We start from the raw sequence: 22,155 nt of genomic DNA on the forward strand, positions 1-22,155 counted from the left end.
AGAAAATGAACCGGGACTATGCTGACTGTAAGAGTGGTAGTATACTGACCTTTACCCAAAAATATGACCATCTGTATAAGACTCAAACTACCCCACAAACCATGGCTAGCACTGGCAATGCAGTAACCGAGAATTCAACCATCAGTGATACTGAATCAGATGTCTCAGAAGGGAATGTATCCGGTGAAGAACGTGTTACAAGACAGATTCATTTTTTAGATGAGTTTCGGGTAATGCAGAAGGATCGACAAACGACGAGAGACAATCCACCAACAAGAGCAAGGGGACGGGGTCGAGGTCGAGGCAGAGGCCAAACAAATGCCGAAACCGAAAAAAGAGACTTAAATAACTGTGGGAATCCAGGCAAAACAAGGGGCGCAGTGGGAAATCGCAGAACACGGTCCAACAAAAACTACTAATGAATATGGATATTGATATGGTAAACAGGACAGTAGTTAATTTATCTAAAAGAACATTGAGTGGCATGGGCAAGACAATACTGTACCTAGGTCTATCCTTTTGTCCTTCCCCTTTTAACTATACCGATACCAGAATCGACTTGCACAAATTTGTGAGGAAACTCAAGCTTAAAAAATTGCACAAATTAAAGAGATTAGATCATAACCAAACCAGACCTTTTAACGCTAGAATCAGAGAGGAGAACCTTGAAATTGGATATGTTGACACCTTGATCGCTGTAGACGAACTTGATAATGAAATTGAATTCACAGCCAACGGTACAGGTACTACACAGATCCTAGACACCATGGAAATAGAACAGGGAGCGGCTGCTCAGACTGATTTTAGAGCCAGGTCAACCTTTGTACCCTTATTACCACACAACAGCATAGACACCTTCCATGACTGCACCATCAAGGCACTCATGGACCTCAGACAGAAAAATAGTAGACGACCTAGAGACACTCTGAATAACTTGTCTTATATCCAGATACAGGCCCTCAAATCACTGCAGGAAGATACTAGCATCATGATCCGCCCTGCGGATAAGGGTAGTAATATTGTTATCTGGGACAGAGAAGATTACATTACAGAGGCTTCACGCCAACTCAGTGACACGAAATTGTATCTATCTATCACCAATGACATCTATGAACAAAGTTTTACTGAGATTTGGGAGAAACTCACGACTTGGAGGGATAAGGGACTCCTTGTATGGGAAGAATAGTGTTATCTCAAAAAGGATTTCCCTAAACTTCCCATATTGTATCTGCTCCCCAAACTACACAAAGATAGCACTAGACCATCAGGGCGCCCCATAGTATCTTCCATAGGCAGTGTCTGTGAACATATTTCTAAATATGTAGACCATTTTCTGAGGGATTTTGTGATGCAATTGCCCAGTTATTTGCATGATACCAAGGACTTTCTATGTAAAATTGAGAACCTCGTATGGAATCCTGAGTTTCTGTTCATTGTCCTTGACGTACATTCACTCTACACCATAATAGATCACAAACAGGGTTTTGAGGCATGTGAGCACTTTTTACTTCGGAGGCCATTCAAGTACCGTGACCACAGTAAGATGATCATTGAAATGACTAATTTCTGCATGACTAATAATATTTTTGCCTTCAATGGCACCCTCTACAGGCAAGTCAATGGTACTACAATGGGCTCATGCTTTGCGCCTAGTTTTGCGACCCTATTCATGGGTTACTGGGAACAGGAGATCTTTGAAAGCATTACCCTCAAGGAAGATCTCCAGAAAGTCATCATGTGGCTTCGCTACATTGATGACTTATTCATCATCTGGAGGGGTACCAGGAGGGATGCCGAAAGATTCATTAACAAGCTTAATACGAATAAGTACAATATTCTGCTTACAGGGAACATCAGTCCTAATAACACAGATTACCTGGATGTTCGTCTAGAAATCAAAAATGGCAAGGTATGTACCTCTCTCTTTTGGAAAGCCAGAGCAGGGAACAGCGTCCTGCATGCCCTCAGCAGCCACCCTGAGGCTCTGAAGTGGAGCATTCCTTATGGCAAACTGCTGAGGGTGAAAAGGAATTGTAACAACACTGAGGCTTATACGGAAGAAAGAGACACTATCATTGAGAGATTCCGATCTAGGGGTTATCCCAATTGGGTACTCACCAAAGCCAGAGAACGAGCAGAGGTGACAGAACGTGCACACACTCTCCTTGACAGAACTGAATCCATAGCGGATGAGGGAAATGATAATACACGGGTGATCCTCACCTAAATTCTGATTCACAGAAAGTGAAACACTTACTTGCAAAGCATTTGGATATATTCAAGAATGACAACATCCTGGGCAGTAGTACTGCAGAGAGACCCACCATTACCTATAGACGTAATAAAAACATCCGCGATCTGGTTGTTAGGAACGACATTACTAATTACCCCAAAACCACCAGTCATGACCTCATTGGTTTTTATCCATGTGACCACTGCAAGGCTTGCAGACATAGTAAATATAGCGGAAGTCTGACTTACAATGGCATAACTAAAAAATCACACAAATTCTGACATGTAGCACCAGCTTTGTCATTTATGCTATAGAATGGCCTTGCAAACTCTGGTACATTGGCAGCACTACGTGCACCGCCAAAAAGAGGGTCTTGGAACATCTGAGTGCCATTACCAACCATGACCCCAAATATCCAGTCTCACGTCATTTTGAGGAAAAACATTTCTACAACATTTCAGATCTGAGTTTCCTCATTTTGGAACACATCCCCAGAAGCCCTAGGCGTGGGGATAGGTTACTTAGACTCAGGCAGCAGGAATTCGCTTCATCATAGACTTCCAAACTAAGAACCCGGAAGGTCTTAATATGGATGAGGAGTTATCCATACATTTGAGAGAGGGATCTTAAATCCGCATTATCTGACACACATAATTCCCTCCACTTCCGCCCTTCAACCCCTTCATTTGTTATTAGGCCCTGGCTAGGGTCGTTAACTTAGGTGTGTCTGTATAGGGATTAACCCTAGATAGCACATTGTATATATGTGATCTACTTAACGTTCTTCCTTGACAGGATGTAATATTGCTAACTTTTTGCACTAATTTTTTATTGTTACGATTGTGTTTATATAATACAGTTTTTATGTTTTTAACCATGATCTTTTTGGTTTCTTGCAGGTTGAAAGGAAGGGGCCCACTCACATGTTTTCACTAGCACAGGCCACCTATCCTTTTCAACTGGTATGAATGCACTATTGTCACATCCTTTTTGTCTTTTATGTCTTCACTCACAAGACACTGGTAGGTGCACGTTTTTCTGATTTAACTTGTACATTTTGTACATAGAGGTATTGGGGCACTGGCCATCATCTATTGGTGACACCGACATGTCAGCATTTGTCAGTACGGACCAATGAATTATTACATTAGTGACCCTATAGTGTAATGCTGCACAACCACTGATTTGTAGTAATTGACATGTGCATGCTAGCGTCGACTTATTCTGAATGTATAAGAGTCATTTTCAGTATGCTTATAGTTCCACTTGGTCTTGGGCATTACACACTATATAATTGTTCTTACATGATAGTATCCCCATAGCGTGTTAATTTATCAACCGCTATGTTTAGAATTGATCGTTATGTGACGCAATAGTGCTTTTAACTATTGTTGCGATACTCAAAAGAACCGTTCTAAGATGGCTGCCAAAGGCATGGGCATCAGAATCATTCGTTGTATACTTATAGTTCCACTTGGGCATTACATCATCTATTATCGTTTTTACATATGAATATCCCCATAATGTGTCAACTGCTATGTTTAAATGTAATCGTTAGCTGGTGGCATGTGGGCATTAAGCTATTGTTGCAATACATAGATGAACCATTCTATAATGACTGCCAATTGCAAGGTTCTTTGCATGTAAACATTTTCCACTGTTCATGTTTACTTTTCTGAGTAGCATTATCAGTGTCTTGCTTTTGTGCACTTTCACACGTGATCAAGACATTTGTCGAAACGCGTTGTGTGAATTAAAACTGAAGATCAAGATTGCTGGCTGCCTTTTTTCCTGAGAGCGTACATGAATTGCTTGCTTTGTTTTGATATATATATATATATATATATATATATATATGAATATATATATATATATATATATATATATATATATATATATATATATATATATATATATATATATATATTCATATATATATATATATATATATATATATATATTGCTTTGAATCTCCTTGCCCTCTGGTTCTCCACCGGCAGAAGTCACGGCACAGCAGCAGGTAAGCTTTTTCACAGTTCTTTTATTTGTTTTTACACACCATGTGCAAAATTTTGTGCAAAATCGGACGGCCTACGCGTTTCGGCTTCACTAGCCTTCCACTGGACCATAATATATATATATATATATATTACCTACTGGCGGTCGCCAGTAGGTAGTTATAGTTAGGATTGTTTTCCATAGGGAAATCGCAACATTCTATTGTGAATACCTTTGGCGCCGGTTGAGGAATCTGCCTGAAATTGTCCTCAAATTTGCCTCGCGGCTCTCCGCTCCTTCCCTTAAAGTTTGGGGGGCATTCGTCAAGCGGGGGCCGAGATAAAAGGGGGGTCCCAAAACGTGTTTTCCCCATGTTAATTTCCATAGGGCGGTTGGACTCACTTTTAGCCCGAACGGCTGAATGGTTTTCCACCAAACTTGGCAAAATTGTAGGGACTGGTAGCCCGATGTGCCTTTGCTATTTCTCAAGATATGTGCTCCAGTGGATTTTGAGTAATTTAGGTTAAAAAAATATATATATCTATAGCCGCACCCCGGTACGCGCACCGGGAAGCGCTCCGGGCGCGCCACGCGACTTGCGCACGGAAAGCTGATTGGCTCTCGGGTGTCTGTCAACATTCCAAACAGTCCGGAGCGGCCGCCATCTTGTGTCTCGGTAGGATTGAGACACAAGAGGTGGCAAAAACAAAGGGGGAAATAACCAAAAGGGAGCAGGGTAGACCCCCCTGACCCCCTAGGTTTGATGTGGGGGCCATAAAAGGGTCCCGCGGGTAAAAAAATAAAATAAAAAAAAAAACGATTTTCGCGAGGGGAGCGCCCGGTACGCGCACCGGGGAGCGTACCAGGGAGCGTACTTTGGTGAAAAATAGTGAAAATAATAGTGTAAAATAATCTTTTTGAGTGATTACAGGTAGGGTAGCTCTGAAAAGAGCTTTTGGGTTCTGTGGCTGTTTTAGGTACCTACAAGTACGTCCCACACACACCCACACGCACACAACCCCACACCCACACACTCCCCAGACACACCTCACATACGCACACCTCCACCCACACCCAAACACCCCACACACCGACACCTTACACATCCACACCCAAAACCACACATCCCACACACCCACACTCACACACACACCTCACCCCCCCAACACACACACACACACACACACACAGATACCTCACAGACACACCCCACACATCCCACACACACACATCCCCTCCCCCCACACACACACACACACACACCTTACAGACACACCCACACATCCCACACATACACACGCATCCTATACACATACCCCCTACACCCACACACCCCCCACACACACCTCACACACCCACACCCCCACCGACACCCAAACACCCCACACACCCACACCCACACACACACCTTACACACCCACATCCCCACCCACACCCAAACACCCCACACACCCACACCCACACACACACCTTACACACCCACATCCCCACCCACACCCACATACCCCACACACCTACACACAACTATACACCTCACCCCCCCAGACACACACACACACACACCTCACAGACACACCCCACACATCCCCCACACACACCTCCCCACACACATGGGGAAAACTCAGTGAAACAGTAAAATAATAATTTAAAGTGCTTAGAGGTAGGGTAGCTCTGAATAGAATTTTTGTGTTGTGTGGGTGATTTAAGTACCAACATGTAGGTACCAATGCAGAGTCTTAAATTCAATGTACACCGTTTTTTCTGTAGATATCTTGCATGTTGTTACAGAAGTTATTGTGGAATATGGAATCCATACCATAGTCTGTCAGGAAAGCAGAAACAGATCCTTTAAGTACTCCCTGAGAAGACCTATGGGATCATGGGTAGTCTACCCTGCTCCCTTATGATGTTTTAAAATTGCACAGTATACTGTAAGTTTCACTTTATACTATAATATAAACATAATCATTTTGGTACTATTTCATGAATTACATATAAAAAAGAATAATGTCAAGAGCAATTTTTAATTAATAAATAAAAATGTATTGCTCTGATTTTTCAAAATTTAATAACACTTCCAACATTATTTTGTCAGAAATGTCCTCATTTTCAGTCCATGATTCGATTTCTTCCACACAATTAACTAATTCTTCGTCTAGAGACTGATCCATAAAGTCCAAGTCTTCCTCAGGATTGTTTTGAAGAACTATTTCGAAAGAAATATTTGCTTCTCCTTCCATTTTCTTGCTGTAAATTGTATTAAAAATAAATATATCAGTAGAGTTAGGGCAGTGTTGGGTTTAAGTTCAGACAGGTAGTTCTGATTTTTTAACAGTGAAGTTAACTTTGGGCAGTGTATGGTATCAGGCAGGAAGTAGAAATATAAAAAAGTGCCTGTGAAGAAGCGTAAGTAAATTCATAATTATAGCAGAGAAGCCTAAGTCAATCAATAAATATAACAGAGGAGCCTATCTCTATCTATACCTATAGCAGAGTGACAATAAATAACTATCAGAAAACGTTTTTACAAATTAACTTAAAGTGCCCCTTACAAATTAACAACTTACTTTACAGAGGTGAAGAAGAAAAAATGCGAAAATCCTTTCAAGATGTACCTCAGGTAGTTGTAGTCAAAATGGCCGTGTTTCCCTCTCATTTTTCATTTATATTCATGTACATAACCAATCAAATGTCAGGAAAAAAAGTAGAAAATGAAAGTAACATTTTAATTGGTTGTAAATTCTAACACTTCAGATGTGTTTTTGTCATGTAATTTACCTCAGGATATTTAGACAATGCTACAGCTCAAATGGCTCAATGGAATTCCACCAAATTTGGGAAAATGGTAGGGATTGGTATGTAGTAGGGCCTATTCTATATTTGGTGAAAGTGTCTCCAGTGGTTATTATGTAAATTAACTTTTAAAATGTTTTGGGAGCGCTTCCCGGTGCGCGCCCCAGTACGCGTACCGGTAGCGCTACGGAAGTCCTCCATCTTGTGTTTCGGAAGAATTGAGACACAAGATGGAGGACAAACAACGTTGGGAATGGGTAAAAGGGGGCACGGTAGACACTCCCTGACCCCCTAGATTTTCTGAGGGGGGCTTAGGAGGCCCATATAGGCCCAAAAAAAAAATTTTTTTTAATTTTCGCGGGGGGAGCGCCCGGTACGCGCTCCGGGAAGCGTACCGGGGAGCGTACTTTGGTGAAAAACAGTGAAAAAAGTTAGAGAAAAATAATCATTTTGAGTGATCAGAGGTAGGGTAGCTCTGAAAAGAGCTTTTGGGTTCTGTGGCTGATTTAGTTACCTACAAGTAGGTTCCAATGCACAGTCTTATATTCAGGAGGAATATTCTATTCCCCTCATCTGAGAAGTGTACACCATCTCCTCTGTAACGCAAGTTGTTGTTGTATATTGAACCCATTCCATAGACTCCTGTTTCTTTACTCTGCTTCCCTCACTTATTCTTATTCTCCATGTTTACTCCAATTTCCCTATTTCCCCTCTCATATTCAACTTCTTTCAGTCCCTATTCTTTACTTCACTTACCCTCTGTTCCCTTCCTTTGCTTCTTCACTCATTCTGTTTTTTCTTACTTATTTACCTTACTCCTACACACACACCTCATCCCCCTCCCAACACATACACACACCTACCTCATACATACACACACACACCCACACACACTCCTCACACACACACACACACACATTCCATACACACACATACATCCCACACATATAACCCCACACCCACACACCCCTCACACATATCTCACACACCCTCACCTCCACTCACACCGAAACACCCCACACACCCACATACACAGATACACCTTACACACCCACACCCCGACCTACACCCACTGACTCCCTATAAGTCACACACACTGCATTACTTACCTTTCTTTGCTGTTTCACTCAGACCCATTCAGGCACTGTTTCCTTTACTCTCTCTGTCCTTTCTCTTTGTCACTCCCCATGTCTTATCCTAATTCAATTTTTCACCCTCTTTCACCCCTCTTTTCTTACACTCACTGCTCTTTTCTCACCCTCCCTCACCGTTGTTCTTTTATCCCGGTTCCGTCACTACCCTTCATTCCCCATTTTTTACTGTCCTTTCTTTTTCTTTCAACACCCACTCACATTCTCCCACTATTTCTACTTTAGTCTTCTTCTTCTCTCTTCCCTTCTTTCGCTCCCTTATTCATTTTACTTTTCTCACTTTCACCCTATTACACCTTCTCTGTTTTTTACTATGTAATAAACAATCCCTCTGTGTTTCTCCCTCTAGCTCTCTTTCTCTTAACATTACTCTCTTTGTGTTCTTCCCTCATGCTAACTCCTTCATTAATTTTTTTTTTCTTTTTTTTGGGTGCGCGCCCCGGTGCGCGTACCCTGAGGAAACAAAATTGACAGAGATTCTTTAAAAATATAGGTTTATTTTTATAAATTAAAGGTAGTTCTAAAAATAACTGTTTTTATCTTCTTTTTGTTGTTTCATATTTTTGTAATGTTTTTTGAACATTTTGTACTTTTTTGGGCTTTTCTGAACAGTTTTATATTTTTGTTGTATTTTTTATGGGGAGAAACAAAAAAAAGGGAATTGAAAATGGCTCAACTGGAGCAAAAAACAAAAAACGGAAAAAATTAGGGTTTTTTGGGGCAATTGTGGTTGTCACCAGCAAGGACGATGAGCTGTACGCTCTTTCACCATAGGAGATGAGCTTACCACAATAATTACATGTTACTCTAAAATCGTCAAATCGTTGTTGAATGCAAGGCATCGTCTTCGTTGTTTCTGGTCCCGATGGAGTGGGTTGGTTTCTTTTGGAGGTGGTCCTTGAAGACTGGGGGAGGTTTCTGGCCAGTTCCCTGATCTCTGCAGCAGCATAGTAGTTTGGATGCTTGCGGGTCATATGTCTAATAATGGTATTATTACCAAAAGAATATTTTTTGTTTGGGTTGCCCCTTGAGAGTTCCATGCCACAGATTAGGCAAGTTACCTTGGCCGCATTGACTTTTTTCTTGCCCTCTGGGATTGAAAAAAACTCCCATACAATGTGTGGCCTTGGCTGGTATGGGGTATTGTCTTCAGCCAGCCATCTTCTCCTCTCCTCCTCTTCCTCTTCCTCCTCCTCCTCTTCTTGACCACCAATGTACTGTTGTGGTGGTCCTCTTGGTGGTGGTGGTGGTGGTGGTGGTGCAGATGCTCCAGCTGCTGCTGCTACTGTAGCCATTTTAAAGTACAAAATAATTCTCTTTGTTGTTGAAACAGGTCTTCCTCAGTCAAAGGACAAAGTCAGAATAAGGAAAAAAGGTGGAGTCTTTCATCATTTGGAAAACAGAACTGTTCTTGACCAATGAAAAGTGTTATTTTCAGGTCACATGATCCGGCTTTCATCATTTGGAAACCAAAACTGATCTGCACCAATGAAAAGTGTTATTTTCAGATCACATGACCCGACGCGCTTACGCTACGCGCCCCGGGGCGTGCCCGTAGTCGCGCTCCGGGGCGCGCCAGGGGGTGCGTAGCGTAAGCGCGTCAGGACGTTGCGCGATCGTATGCGCTCGCGTGCTTCCGGGTGCGCTTACGCAGTGCGTCATATGACGCATCACGCGGTTACGCAAAACGTCACGATGTTGTTTTCGTTTGCGAGAATAGCGGTAATGGGACGGTCCCCGGTACGTGCCCCGGGGCATGCCATAACATTGTGCTTACCCGTGCGTTCACCGGTACGCGCCCCGGGAGCGCCCCAGTGCAAAAAAAACCCCCAAAAAAACATAATTATACAATATAAAATTCGTTATAATTTTTTTTACTTTTTATACCTATAGAGATTTGCTATTAAAAAAACATTGAAATTCACTGAAAAAACCATAGGTTTCACACCAGTTATAGTTAGGAATTAGAATTTAAAAAACCTATTAAATTCACTCAAAAAACCATAGGTTTCACACCAGTTATAGTTAGCTGGAAATTTTACTCGCATAAAACCATTGAAATCCCCACGTTATAGTTAGTTGGACTCACTATAACTTGCGCGCCTGCAATGCACTGCTGATGACATCACATATTACATCACTCATGACATGGTCCGTGACATCACTCATGACATCACTGATGACACCATCCTTGTGACAGAGTGACAGACCTCCTTTCACTGTAATGTAACCCTTGAAGCACATATTCAATAATAGAAACTACAATTTTCAAAAAAATGGAGATACCCATACCAGTAACAACAACCAATTCAATAATTCCACCATCTATATACACATCCACTTATTCACCAACAGTTCTATATAGTCACTCATACATATACTCACTCATCATATGTAGTGATACACCTATACATCCTGATACACACCGACAGTCATCTAAAAGATACTCTGACACATACTCACACATGCAAATAAACTATTGAACATCCATTTATTTGCATATACAGCTATACACACACTACCACTTTACTTCTAAGGAAACTTACACGTACTTACTCTCTCAAACAATCACTTATAGAAGCACATACTAATTTAAACAGGAACTCTTAAAACCCCTCACTCTCACATATACTCACTTATATACATCAATATTCACATATACTAGATTAAAACATATATAGTTACTGATAAAGACACTAGTGAGATAGTCATTCACTCACTAACACACACATATACACACTCATCCACCCATACAGTCCTGCACACATGCTGTCTTCAAAACACATACAAAGAGAGAGTCAGTCATTCATGCATCTATGTGCTAAGTAATACCCCCACCAAACCATACAAACACTCATACTGATACTAAGAAAAACATCTAATAACCCATATACATACACATGTACCTATTCACCAACCCATGCAGCCACTTATACAGAAAGTGAAACAATAATACATATATTTAAATATTTAAACATTACTCACTAATATTTATTTTTCAGAAAGACACACATTCACAGGATGGTGTCATCAGTGATGTCATGAGTGATGTCACTGACCATGTCATGAGTGATGTAATATGTGATGTCATCAGCAGTGCATTGCAGGCGCGCAAGTTATAGTGAGTCCAACTAACTAAAACGTGGGAATTTCAATGGTTTTATGCGAGTAAAATTTCCAGCTAACTATAACTGGTGTGAAACCTATGACTTTTCAGTGAATTTAATAGGGTTTTTAAATGCTAATTCTTAACTATAACTGGTGTGAAACCTATGTTTTTTTCAGTGAATATATATATATATATATATATATATATATATATATATATATATATATTACCTACTGGCGGTCGCCAGTAGGTATATATAGTTAGGATTTTTTCTCTATGGGATTTTTGAAAATTCTATGTCTAATAACTTTGGTGTTTGTGGACGGAATTGGCTGACATTTTCAGGAAAATGGGACATTTTGTTTCTGAGCAGCAACTGAAAATTTGGGGGGGGTTTGTCAAGGGGGGGCTGAGAAAAAAGGGGGGTCCCAAAACGTGTTTTTCCCATGTTAATTTCCTTAGGGTGTTTGGCCTCACTTTTAGCCCGAACGGCTGAATGGATTTCCACGAAACTTGGCAAAATTGTAGATATTGTTTGCCCGATGTGCCTTTGCTAGGTCTCAAGATATGTGCTCCTGTGAATTTTGAGTAAATTAGGTTTAAAAAAAGATATATATCTAGAGCCGCGCCCCGGTGCGCGTACCGGGGAGCGCTCCGGGCGCGCCACGCGACTTGCGCACGGCAAGCTGATTGGTTCTCGGGTGTCTGTAAACATTCGAAACAGTCCGCAGCGGCCGCCATCTTGTGTCTCGGTAGGATTGAGACACAAGAGGTGGCAAAAATCAAAGGGGGAAATGAGCAAAAGGGGGCAGGGTACACCCCCCTGACCCCCTAGTTTTGATGTGGGGGCCATAAAAGGGTCCCGCGGGTAAAAATAAATAAATAAAAAAAATTCGATGTTCGCGGGGGGAGCGCCAGGTACGCGCACCGGGGAGCGTACGGGGGAGCGTACCATGGAGATAAAAAATGACACTTTAAAAAAAAATAAAAAATTTTTTTTTTTATAAATTGGAGGTAGTTCTGAAAATAACTTTTTTTTGTTTTTGTTGTTTTATATTTTTTTAGACTTTTTAAAACGATTTTATATTTTTTTGGGATTTTTGTCAAGGGAAAAACAAAAACAGGGATTCCAAAACTGCTCAACAGGAGCAAAAAAATTTGAAAATTTAGGGACTGGCAGGGCAGCGGTGTTGCTGTTTCTTTATGGCAATGAGTTCAACACTCTGCTCCCCATAGCAGAGCAGTTCTTCACACTCCGTGCACAGAAATTTGATGCCTGCAAACACCGGCTGAATGTTAGGGACCATTCTTCCACGGGGTGGTCCCGAAGGTGTTGCTCCACCAGTGGAGGTGCTGCCGCCATCTGTGGGTAAATTCCGTGCCAGCTCTCTGACACTCTCCCTGGCAAAGTTGTTAGGGTGTCTTCTTTTCACATGCCTGATTAAATTAGCATTTCCAAAACTATATTTTTTCAGAGGATTGCCTCTGGATAAAGTACTACCACATATTTTGCAGGTTACTTTTGGAGCGTTGACTTTTTTTTGTCCTTCAGGGATGTCATAGAATTTCCAGATGAAATGGTCTTTTTTCTTCTGCTGAGGAGGGTCCTCATCTAAAAATCCGTCGGAATCACTGCTGGATGACTCTCTTGCAGCCATTGCTGTAGATCAGAAAAGTAGGAGATGAACACAGTACACAGAACAGCTCTTGCTCTCTCCAAGTACAAAGCAATAGTGAGAGAAATGGGTGGGTTTCACACAATTTGGAGAAAAAAATAGTTATGAACCAATGAAAAGTGTTATTTTAAAGTCACATGGTTTGACGCGCTTGCGCTACGCGCCCCGGGGCGCGCCCCGGGGCGCGTCCCGGGGCGTGTTTCGTAAGCGCATCAGGGCGTTTACGTTGCGCGATCGTATGCGCTTCCGGGTGCGCTTACGCGGTGCGTCATAAGACGCATCTCGCGGCTACGCGATACGTGTCTTATGACGCAAGGCGTGGCGGCTACGCAATACGTCACGATGTTGTTTTCGTTCGCGGCAATAGCGCTATCGGGACGCTCATCAGTACGCGCCCCAGGGTGCGCCGCAAGATTGCGCTTACCCGTGCGTTTACTGGTCCGCGCCCCGGGAGCGCACCAAAAAGAATAAAAAAAAAAATGACATAATTATACAATATAAAATTCGATTTAAAATGTATTCTTTTTAAAAACTATAAAAATTTGCTATTAAAAAACCTATGAAATTCACTGAAAAAACCATAGGTTATAGACCATATATAGTTAGGAATTAGCATTTACAAAACCTTGAAAATTCACTGAAAAAACCATAGGTTATAGACCATATATAGTTAGGAATTAGCATTTACAAAACCTTATTTTACTCACACAAAACCATTGAAATTCCATATATAGTTAGTTGCACTAACTATATATCGCGCACCCGCAATCCACTGCTGATGATGTCACATATTACATCATTCATGACATGGTCAGTGACATCACTGATGACATCACTGATGACATCTCAAATGACATCACTGATGACATCACTGATGACATCTCATTTGACATTACTGATCACATCACTGATAACATCATTCATGTGATGATACGATGAACCTCTTCAGACTCTAATATAACCTTAGATACACTCAGTGTAAACAGACACTCACAGACTGTCACTCATCCATGGAGTTACTCACACACCTAGTCAGTCATGCAAAGAATCAATCACACCTCCATTTCATCAACTATATAGTTATACACACCTTACTTATTGAAACATATAATAACACATATTTACTCTGTTATACAATCCCTGATACAAGTTCACAATGATCCATACAGCCACTCACACATTCACTGGCTCTTATGCACAGTTATTTATATATGTCAACTCTCACATGTACTGTGTTTTACATATGTACTTACTTTGACATGTAGCACTGAGATATCCATTCACTCACCAATACACTCATGCACACAGTCAACCGCCCATACAGCTGTTTCCACATGCACTTTTGAACCCATACATCTAGTGAATCAACTGCTCACACATCTATGCACAGAGTCATACACCTCCCAGACACCCACACACACACTCAGTCTCCCATACAAATACTTGGACAACCAATCAATAACCCATATAGTTAGTCATATAGCTAATGATCAACACATGCATCAGATTACAGAACAACAGACACAATGATGCACAATTTAAAACAGTTTAGTCACTAACCCATGCACTCAGTGAGACACATTTAATCACTCACTTATACAGTCAGTCATGCACCTACTAAATCCTTCATCCAGACACTTATACATCCACTCATTCTTCAATATGTAAGACATATTTTAACTTTACAGAAACATACAGTCACTGGATGTTGTCATCAGTGATGTCATCAGTGATGTCACTTGAGATGTCATCAGTGATGTCATCAGTGATGTCACTGACCATGTCATGAATGATGTAATATGTGACATCATCAGCAGTGGATTGCGGGTGCGCGATATATAGTTAGTGCAACTAACTATATATGGAATTTCAATGGTTTTGTGTGAGTAAAATAAGGTTTTGTAAATGCTAATTCCTAACTATATATGGTCTATAACCTATGGTTTTTTCAGTGAATTTTCAAGGTTTTGTAAATGCTATTTCCTAACTATATATGGTCTATAACCTATGGTTTTTTCAGTGAATATATATATAAACAAAACCCTTTCAGGCATAGTATGAAGCATACAATGTGCAAAAAAGAAGGAGAGAACTCTGGGTACTTCTCAAGTTTAGGTAGAAAGCAGCACATGTTAGAGCACTCTCAACACCAGCGACACTCTAGATCTGCTCACCTCAAATGTCTGTTTTTCTATCAAAGTCTTTAAGCATAGGATTTGCACAGTGCCATCCACACCGAGATAGAAAATGACAAAGTCTTTTGCCATTTCTACAGCAAAGTCTTTAAGCATAGGACTAGCACAGTGCTGTCCTTGCCGAGCTGTAAAATGACAAAAGCCATTTATCACACCAGGCACAGTATTACAGCTTTGAATTGGTAAAAGACCAACTCAATCCAGCCTGAAATGAGTAAAGGCAACCCCTAACACAGTGTTTTGCTCTAATTAAAGCTCTTCAGAGAGGTATAGATTTGTCCAGACAAGGACAGCACTGTGCTAGTCCTATGCTAACATAGTGCAATGCTATTGCAGCCCCGGGGACCACAACTCCCTGGGGCTTGTTAAAAAGAGTGGCGGGGTCTTAGGACCCCCCAGCCCCGGGAACCGCCACCCCTGGGGTTTCTTTAATGTGTGGGATGGGGGCCCCCCTCCTGGAGCTGACGATGGCCCTGGGGACTGCCACCCCCAGGGCCGGCTCCTACAGTGTCTCAGGGTGCCCACCCCCAGGACACTGCTGTTTGCAATGGCAGGGTAGGAGCCTCGAGGCATTGGAAACCTGCTCTCTCTTCCAAATAGTAAAGCAGATTGCTTTTCCTAAGGGGGAGCAGCATGTTAGCTGCTCTCCCTGAGGAAAAGTAATGCTGGCTCCCGAAGGACGTGGGGAGCCGGCTGGGACCGTGGGGTCATTGGGGCTCCCCTCACAGTCTCCAATGTATTATATAAGCCCCGGGGGATGGAGTCCCTGGGGATAATAAAAATTACTGATAGGGGCTAATTGTTTTTTTACTGTAACATTAGGAGTTGCGCACCAAGCGCGGCGCTCAGTGCGACACCTGGGGTGCACGCGTTGGATGCACGGCGTCTAACTCGTAGGGTCCCCAACTCCAGCCTGTGTGGTGCACGACTTGTACATGTTGGCTGCACGACTCCATGCCAACAATAAATGTTTTTCAGATATACATGAAGCTTATGTATTTAGTTATTAGGTGGCTAAAAAGAGCCCTTGTGTTTATTGTGAGATTTTAGTACTGATGCAGAGTCTAAAGTTCAAGAGGAAGACTCTGTTCCCTTCATCTGTAAAATGTACACCATCTCTCCTATAGTAGCGTTCCATATTTTAACGCAGATTGTTGTAGTATATTGACCCCATTCTATAGTCTCGGAAAAAAGCAGAAACAGATGGATTCACATGTTTCCTAGCTTTCTCAATCTGTGGACAAAATTGATTGGATCAGTTCCATTTCTCCCTTTGGCATATGTTAGAATAGACGAAGGCAGTCTGGGGGAAAAGTGACATAAATTCTCCAAAGGTGTCCTTCATAAGCATTTTTGTTTTAATATGACCAAGGGGGGCCTAATCCTGGGGGCATTATTAAAAGTGTTGAATAATAGTGTTACCCCAGGGTCTTTGTCATCACGTATGACATCTTTTTTAACTTTTCTTTATTTGAACTCTGTTTTTTACAGTATCTTTCTACGTCTTATCGCAATCTGTTCCACAGCGTCCATTCGTTCCAGTGTTCTTAGTACCCGCTCTCAAAACGCTTCCACTGGCTATTGTACATGTAGACTTTGGTCCGTCCTTTTTATCCATTTTTGCACTTTGAGATATAACGTCCTATCTCTGTTCTTCATCTTCTACTTTCTCCTTTCAAATTCTCTTGGAAAGACCTTATCAACACTTCAAGAGAAAAAGTAAGAAGGCTGGGAAAGCAGTTTATATGTGAGCTCTGTATGCCATCCTAATACTCAATCATGAAATTGCATGCTTGCTACCTTTCTGTAATGCAGCTCAGTTGCACTGTCAATTCTTGTCTGGCTGTGTGCGTCACGACAATTAAAGGGACCATTTTTTCTGCATATTTTTAATAAAGCACTTGATACAATGCATAGTGACACAGTATTTATTTATTGTAAATATTTATTGAAAGTTTTCAAATTAATTCCTACAAGTACAAACTTTGTTCCTTCATTTCCAAAATAAATATTAAATACATTTTATAGTAAGCACCACAAACGCCGATATTACGGTACATAAGTTGTAAAAAAAAATTCAGTGTATCTTAATTTTTTTTCTGATCTCGTTAAACACTGATATTACAGTAAAGTATTTTTTAAAATACTTGCAATGTATCACAAAATAGTGAATGTTTTCAAAATAGTTTCCACAAGTACAAACTTTGGGGTCCATTAGGATGACGGGCGGACTTAGTCCGCCCGCCACCCCAACGGAGATCGGGACCGCCCGCCTAAAGGGCGGGGGTCCCGACATTGGCATTAGGATGCGCCCGCCACAGTGGCGGGCGCATTCCTCAAGTTTACATTGTGGCGGGCGGTGCTCACTGCACCACCCGCCACAATGTGAAAAACAAAATGCACGCATTTGCATAATCGAAGCGGCAGACACCGCGCGGTGCCTGCCGCTGCGATTATGCAAATGCAGGGGGGTACCACAGGTACCCCCCCGTGTGCCACCCCCCTCTGGCCGTCACTCTGGGGGCCCACAGGGGGCCCCCGCAGCAATCACCGCCTGCCTTTCCGTGGCGGCCTTGCCGCCACGGAAAGGCCTGACAATATGCTCATGGTAATATGGCTGGCGGTGTCTAACAGACACCGCCACCATATGAAACACATTCCGCACAGGCCGCAAGACGACCGGGGGGGAAAACAGGCGGGCGGTGTTTTTCACCGCAACGGTCCCCCCCGCCATCCTAATGTGGCGGGGGGGAATTGAGCAATGGATGTCGGGCGGATTGCCTCCGCCCGGCCGGCGGTGGCTACCGCCAGCCTGGCGGAGGCAATCCGCCCGACATCATAATGGACCCCTTTGTTCCTTCATTTCTAAAATAAATATTAAATAGATTTTATAGTAAGCACCACAAACGCTGATATTATAGTAAAGAGGTTGCAAAAATATTTTCAATGTATCTTAATTTTTTTCTAAGCATCTGAAACACTGATATTACAGTAAAGAAGTTTTTAAAATAGTTTCAATGTATCACAAAATATTTTATGTGAATAGCACAAATGTGAGAAGTTGTAAAAAAGTTTCAGTGTAGCTCAAATTATTAAACGTTAGGACTACAAACACTGATAGAACAGTAAACAAGTTGTGAAAATAGTTTCAATGTATCAGAATAACTCATTTAACTTCACTGAGAACATGTTTCTTTACTTCTGATGGATCTTACATCTTACAGATGGAAAATGTCAGTTACTCAGTCGATTATTTGTTCTTGGCATTAAGTGCTGTAGATTGAAATGGTTTCCATAGTCCTGTCGTCTTGTGTTGTTTTGGGATGTTTGCAAGTTGTTTTTCTTTGAAGAAGTCTATCTTGTCACATGTTTAGGCTGTCTCTTCCATTCGATGATATTGTGCATGGGAATCGACTCTATTGTTAGTATATTTGGGCGCAGATGGTGAGAATGGAGTAATTAAGAGTATAATATAGTTGTACCTATGTGTGTATATATATAGGTTAGTAAATTCTACAGGGGAACGTGCTTACTATACAGTGCAGGCCTTGTCCATGGGTGAGTTGGGCCGAGCAAGGGTCTCAAGATTGCAAGGGGCACAAAAGGGAGCTGCCTGATTGAATGTCATACAAACAGCATCTTACCCATTCCACTTGTTCTCAATGGGGTTCCGTTATAGACTTTGTATTCATACCTTAATGTACCTCAGCGTAATTCTTACCACCCCATCAACTTCTTGCCTTTCTCACATCTTCCTCACAACTCCTTCTGTTACACCAAAATGACCCTTCTGCCCCTCAACTGACGCAATAAGGCCGCCATGAGAGCAACTCTTCAAGTACTTACAAACTTTTAAAGAAGAAGAATTAGCACTACCTTTAAATAGTAGCATTAGTTTGCTCATTAAAACCATGTCTGTGGATGATAAGCTGCACTTACATACCACTCTATTTCTAAGAGGTTTGATAAGTTTGTATTAAACTGAAAAAACAAATATATATATTTTGCAAGGAAAATAGAGAATATCATCTTTGCATTATCAAAATGTTAGGCCGAGATTGGTCACTGACTTCTTTCACAAACTCCTGGCCTTGAACTATTTTTGTACTTCCATGGCAAAAGTACAGTTACAACAGTGTTGACGCAACTATGGCTGCAGTCTTGGATTTCAGAGGAAATGCCTCAACCCATTTTGAAAAATAATCTGCTGCAGAGTAGAGCAGAAAATGGGTATTTCGGTACTAGACTAAGTCAAAAAGCTGGTGGTGACTTGCTCTCTGGCAGGAACATTGCCTTTATGAGGTGGACCAACAAGAAATAGATAGATTTAAAAGTGATATAGACTGTCCAGATAGCTTGTGTTATTCCAACTTATTTTCAAGATCTACTGGTAGCATTAGTAAATGATGTAAAGTAATTCCTTTAATGTTGTGTGCTGCCAACCCAGTTGGAGCAGTGACAACACAAAACAAATGCGACTTAGTTGTTTTCTGTAGATAACTTGAAATTACTTTAATTAAAAAACTTTTTCCTGTTCCAGCTTGTCCACTCACGTACATTCGGATAGGTTGAAATGACGTGCATAAGTACTCTTTCTTTTCAGGAAGTAATCCATGGTGAATCTGTTGTCTCACTTGCTCATATATTTGTTTTTGCTCAACATTTAGTTGCTCTTCCAAATTTCCCGAGTTTGTTACATCTTCTTGAGCTTGATACATTGCTGTTTCCACCTCATTCATGGCGATTTCTGCTTCATTTTCAACAATTGGTTGTCCTAGTGGATCTTGACTCAGCGCAGCAGAACTTTGACTGTCTTGAGAACTGTCTCTAGCAATCTCACTTGCAATTGTAGCTTCTTGATCAATTTCATCATTCAACATTTTCACATAATTTGCAAAAGCACTGCATTGTATGCTATCTTTACAAGCATTAAAGAAGTCTTCATAGCTCTGGAAATCTCCAAGTAATTACAGTTCTGTAGGCCATGGTTTGAATAGTTGTAAAAGAGCTAAATGGTAAAATTACCTTTAATCAGCAGTGTTACATCAGCTTCCTAATTCCTAATCAAATTTCCTTTTGTTTGTTTCACCAAACATCCTTCGGAACCAATGACTCCATACCATATTTTCCATCATTGATGTTCTCTTTAGTATTCCGTTTAAAAGTGTAATTTTGCAGCCCTTCATAGTTACACATGTTCTCAAGATGATGACTTCTGTTTGGGTAATATGTATCCAACATATTAGTTTTCAAAATATCTGTATTTTCTGTCTCAACTATGGAATGTACTAGTCGTCACAAGCAGATAGATTAGCAGCAGCAGACAGGCAGAACATGTCTATATCAGCTCCCCTGTGACATAGGGGGGTACACAGATACATAGGGGTCCACAGATGGATAGAACACCAGCCCTAGGGGGTGGCAAGTATATCTCTGCTTCCCAGTTCATTACACACATGTCTCAATCATGGAATGTACTAGTCATCACAAGCAGATACGGGAGCAGCAGCAGACAGACAGAAACTGTCTATATCAGCTCTCCTGTGACATAGGGAGGGACACAGATACATAGGGGTCCACAGATGGATAGAACACCAGCCCTGGGGGGTGGCAAGTATATCTCTGCATCCCAGTTCATTACACAGACATCTTAACTATGGAATGTACTAGTCGTCACAAACAGATACGGAAGCAGCAGCAGACTGACAGAAACTGTGTATATCAGCTCCCCATGACATAGGGGGGTACACAGATATATAGGGGTCCACAGATGGATAGAACACCAGCCCAGGGGGGTGGCAAGTATATCTTTGCTTCCCAGTTCATTACACAGATGTCTCAACTATGGAATGTACTAGTCGTCACAAGCAGATATGGGAGCAGCAGCACACAGACAGAACCTGTCTATATCAGCTCCCCCGTGACATAGGGGGGTACACAGATACATAGGGGTCCACAGATGGATAGAACGCTAGCCCTGAGGGGTGGCAAGTATATCTGTGCTTCCCAGTTCATTGAATTTGAATTTGAATTGAATTTAAAAAACTTGTATAGCGCATCATACACCATAACGGTTTCTTGGCGCTTTTGGCAGCATGCAGAGCAAAGTAAAGAGGATTATTAGAGAGGGAAGGCCTGGACAAACAAAAAGGTTTTCAGGCCCTTGCGAAAGAGGGAATATTGTTTTATCGCTCGTAAATGGTCAGGAAGGGAGTTCCAAAATACAGGGGCTAAGACTGAGAAATTGGAGCCTCCCCATTTTTTCCTGGTGTAGCGAGGAACCTGCAAAAGGGACTGAGAGGAAGAACGAAGATGTCTAACAGGGACATAATCTGTTAAGAGGGAAGAGATAAAAGCAGGGGCCGTTCCCTGCCGTGCCTGAAAAACCATGCACCCAATCTTGAAGAGAGATCGTTGCCGGACAGGCAACCAGTGCAACGCCTTCAGCAGTGGTGTAGAATGGTGGGAACGGGGAAGACCATACACCAGCCGGGCTGCTTGGTTCTGCACAAGCTGGAGTTTGCGTAGACTATATGCCGGGATGCCGTTGTACAGGGCATTGGCATAGTCTAGCCGGGAGATCACCAAGGCAGACATGATAAGTTTAAGTGCCAGAGGGGAAAAAAACCGGGAGACAGTGCGGATAGTTCGGAGCATCAGAAAACAAGAAGAAACAACAGAACTGATTTGTGAGTGAAGGGTGAGCTGGTTGTTAATTTTTATACCAAGAGTCTTGACCGTAGAAGAGGGGAGGGGAGGCGGACCAAGGGTGGAGGGCCAAAAGGAAGAGTTCCAGGGACTGGAGGAGCCACCAGTGAGCACCAATTCGGTTTTGTCTGGGTTCAGCTTCAGATGGTTGTGGCTCATCCAGTCCCTGATAAAAATCATAATAGATTGAAAATTAGAAATAGCGTGAGGGGAAGAAGAAAGATCGAAGACCAGCTTGAGGTCATCCGCATAGTTATACACGGCGACCTCCAGCTGCTGAAGTGCAAAGATA

Source organism: Lissotriton helveticus, chromosome 2_1 (assembly GCF_964261635.1).
Source record: "Lissotriton helveticus chromosome 2_1, aLisHel1.1, whole genome shotgun sequence".
Lineage (NCBI taxonomy): Eukaryota > Metazoa > Chordata > Amphibia > Caudata > Salamandridae > Lissotriton > Lissotriton helveticus.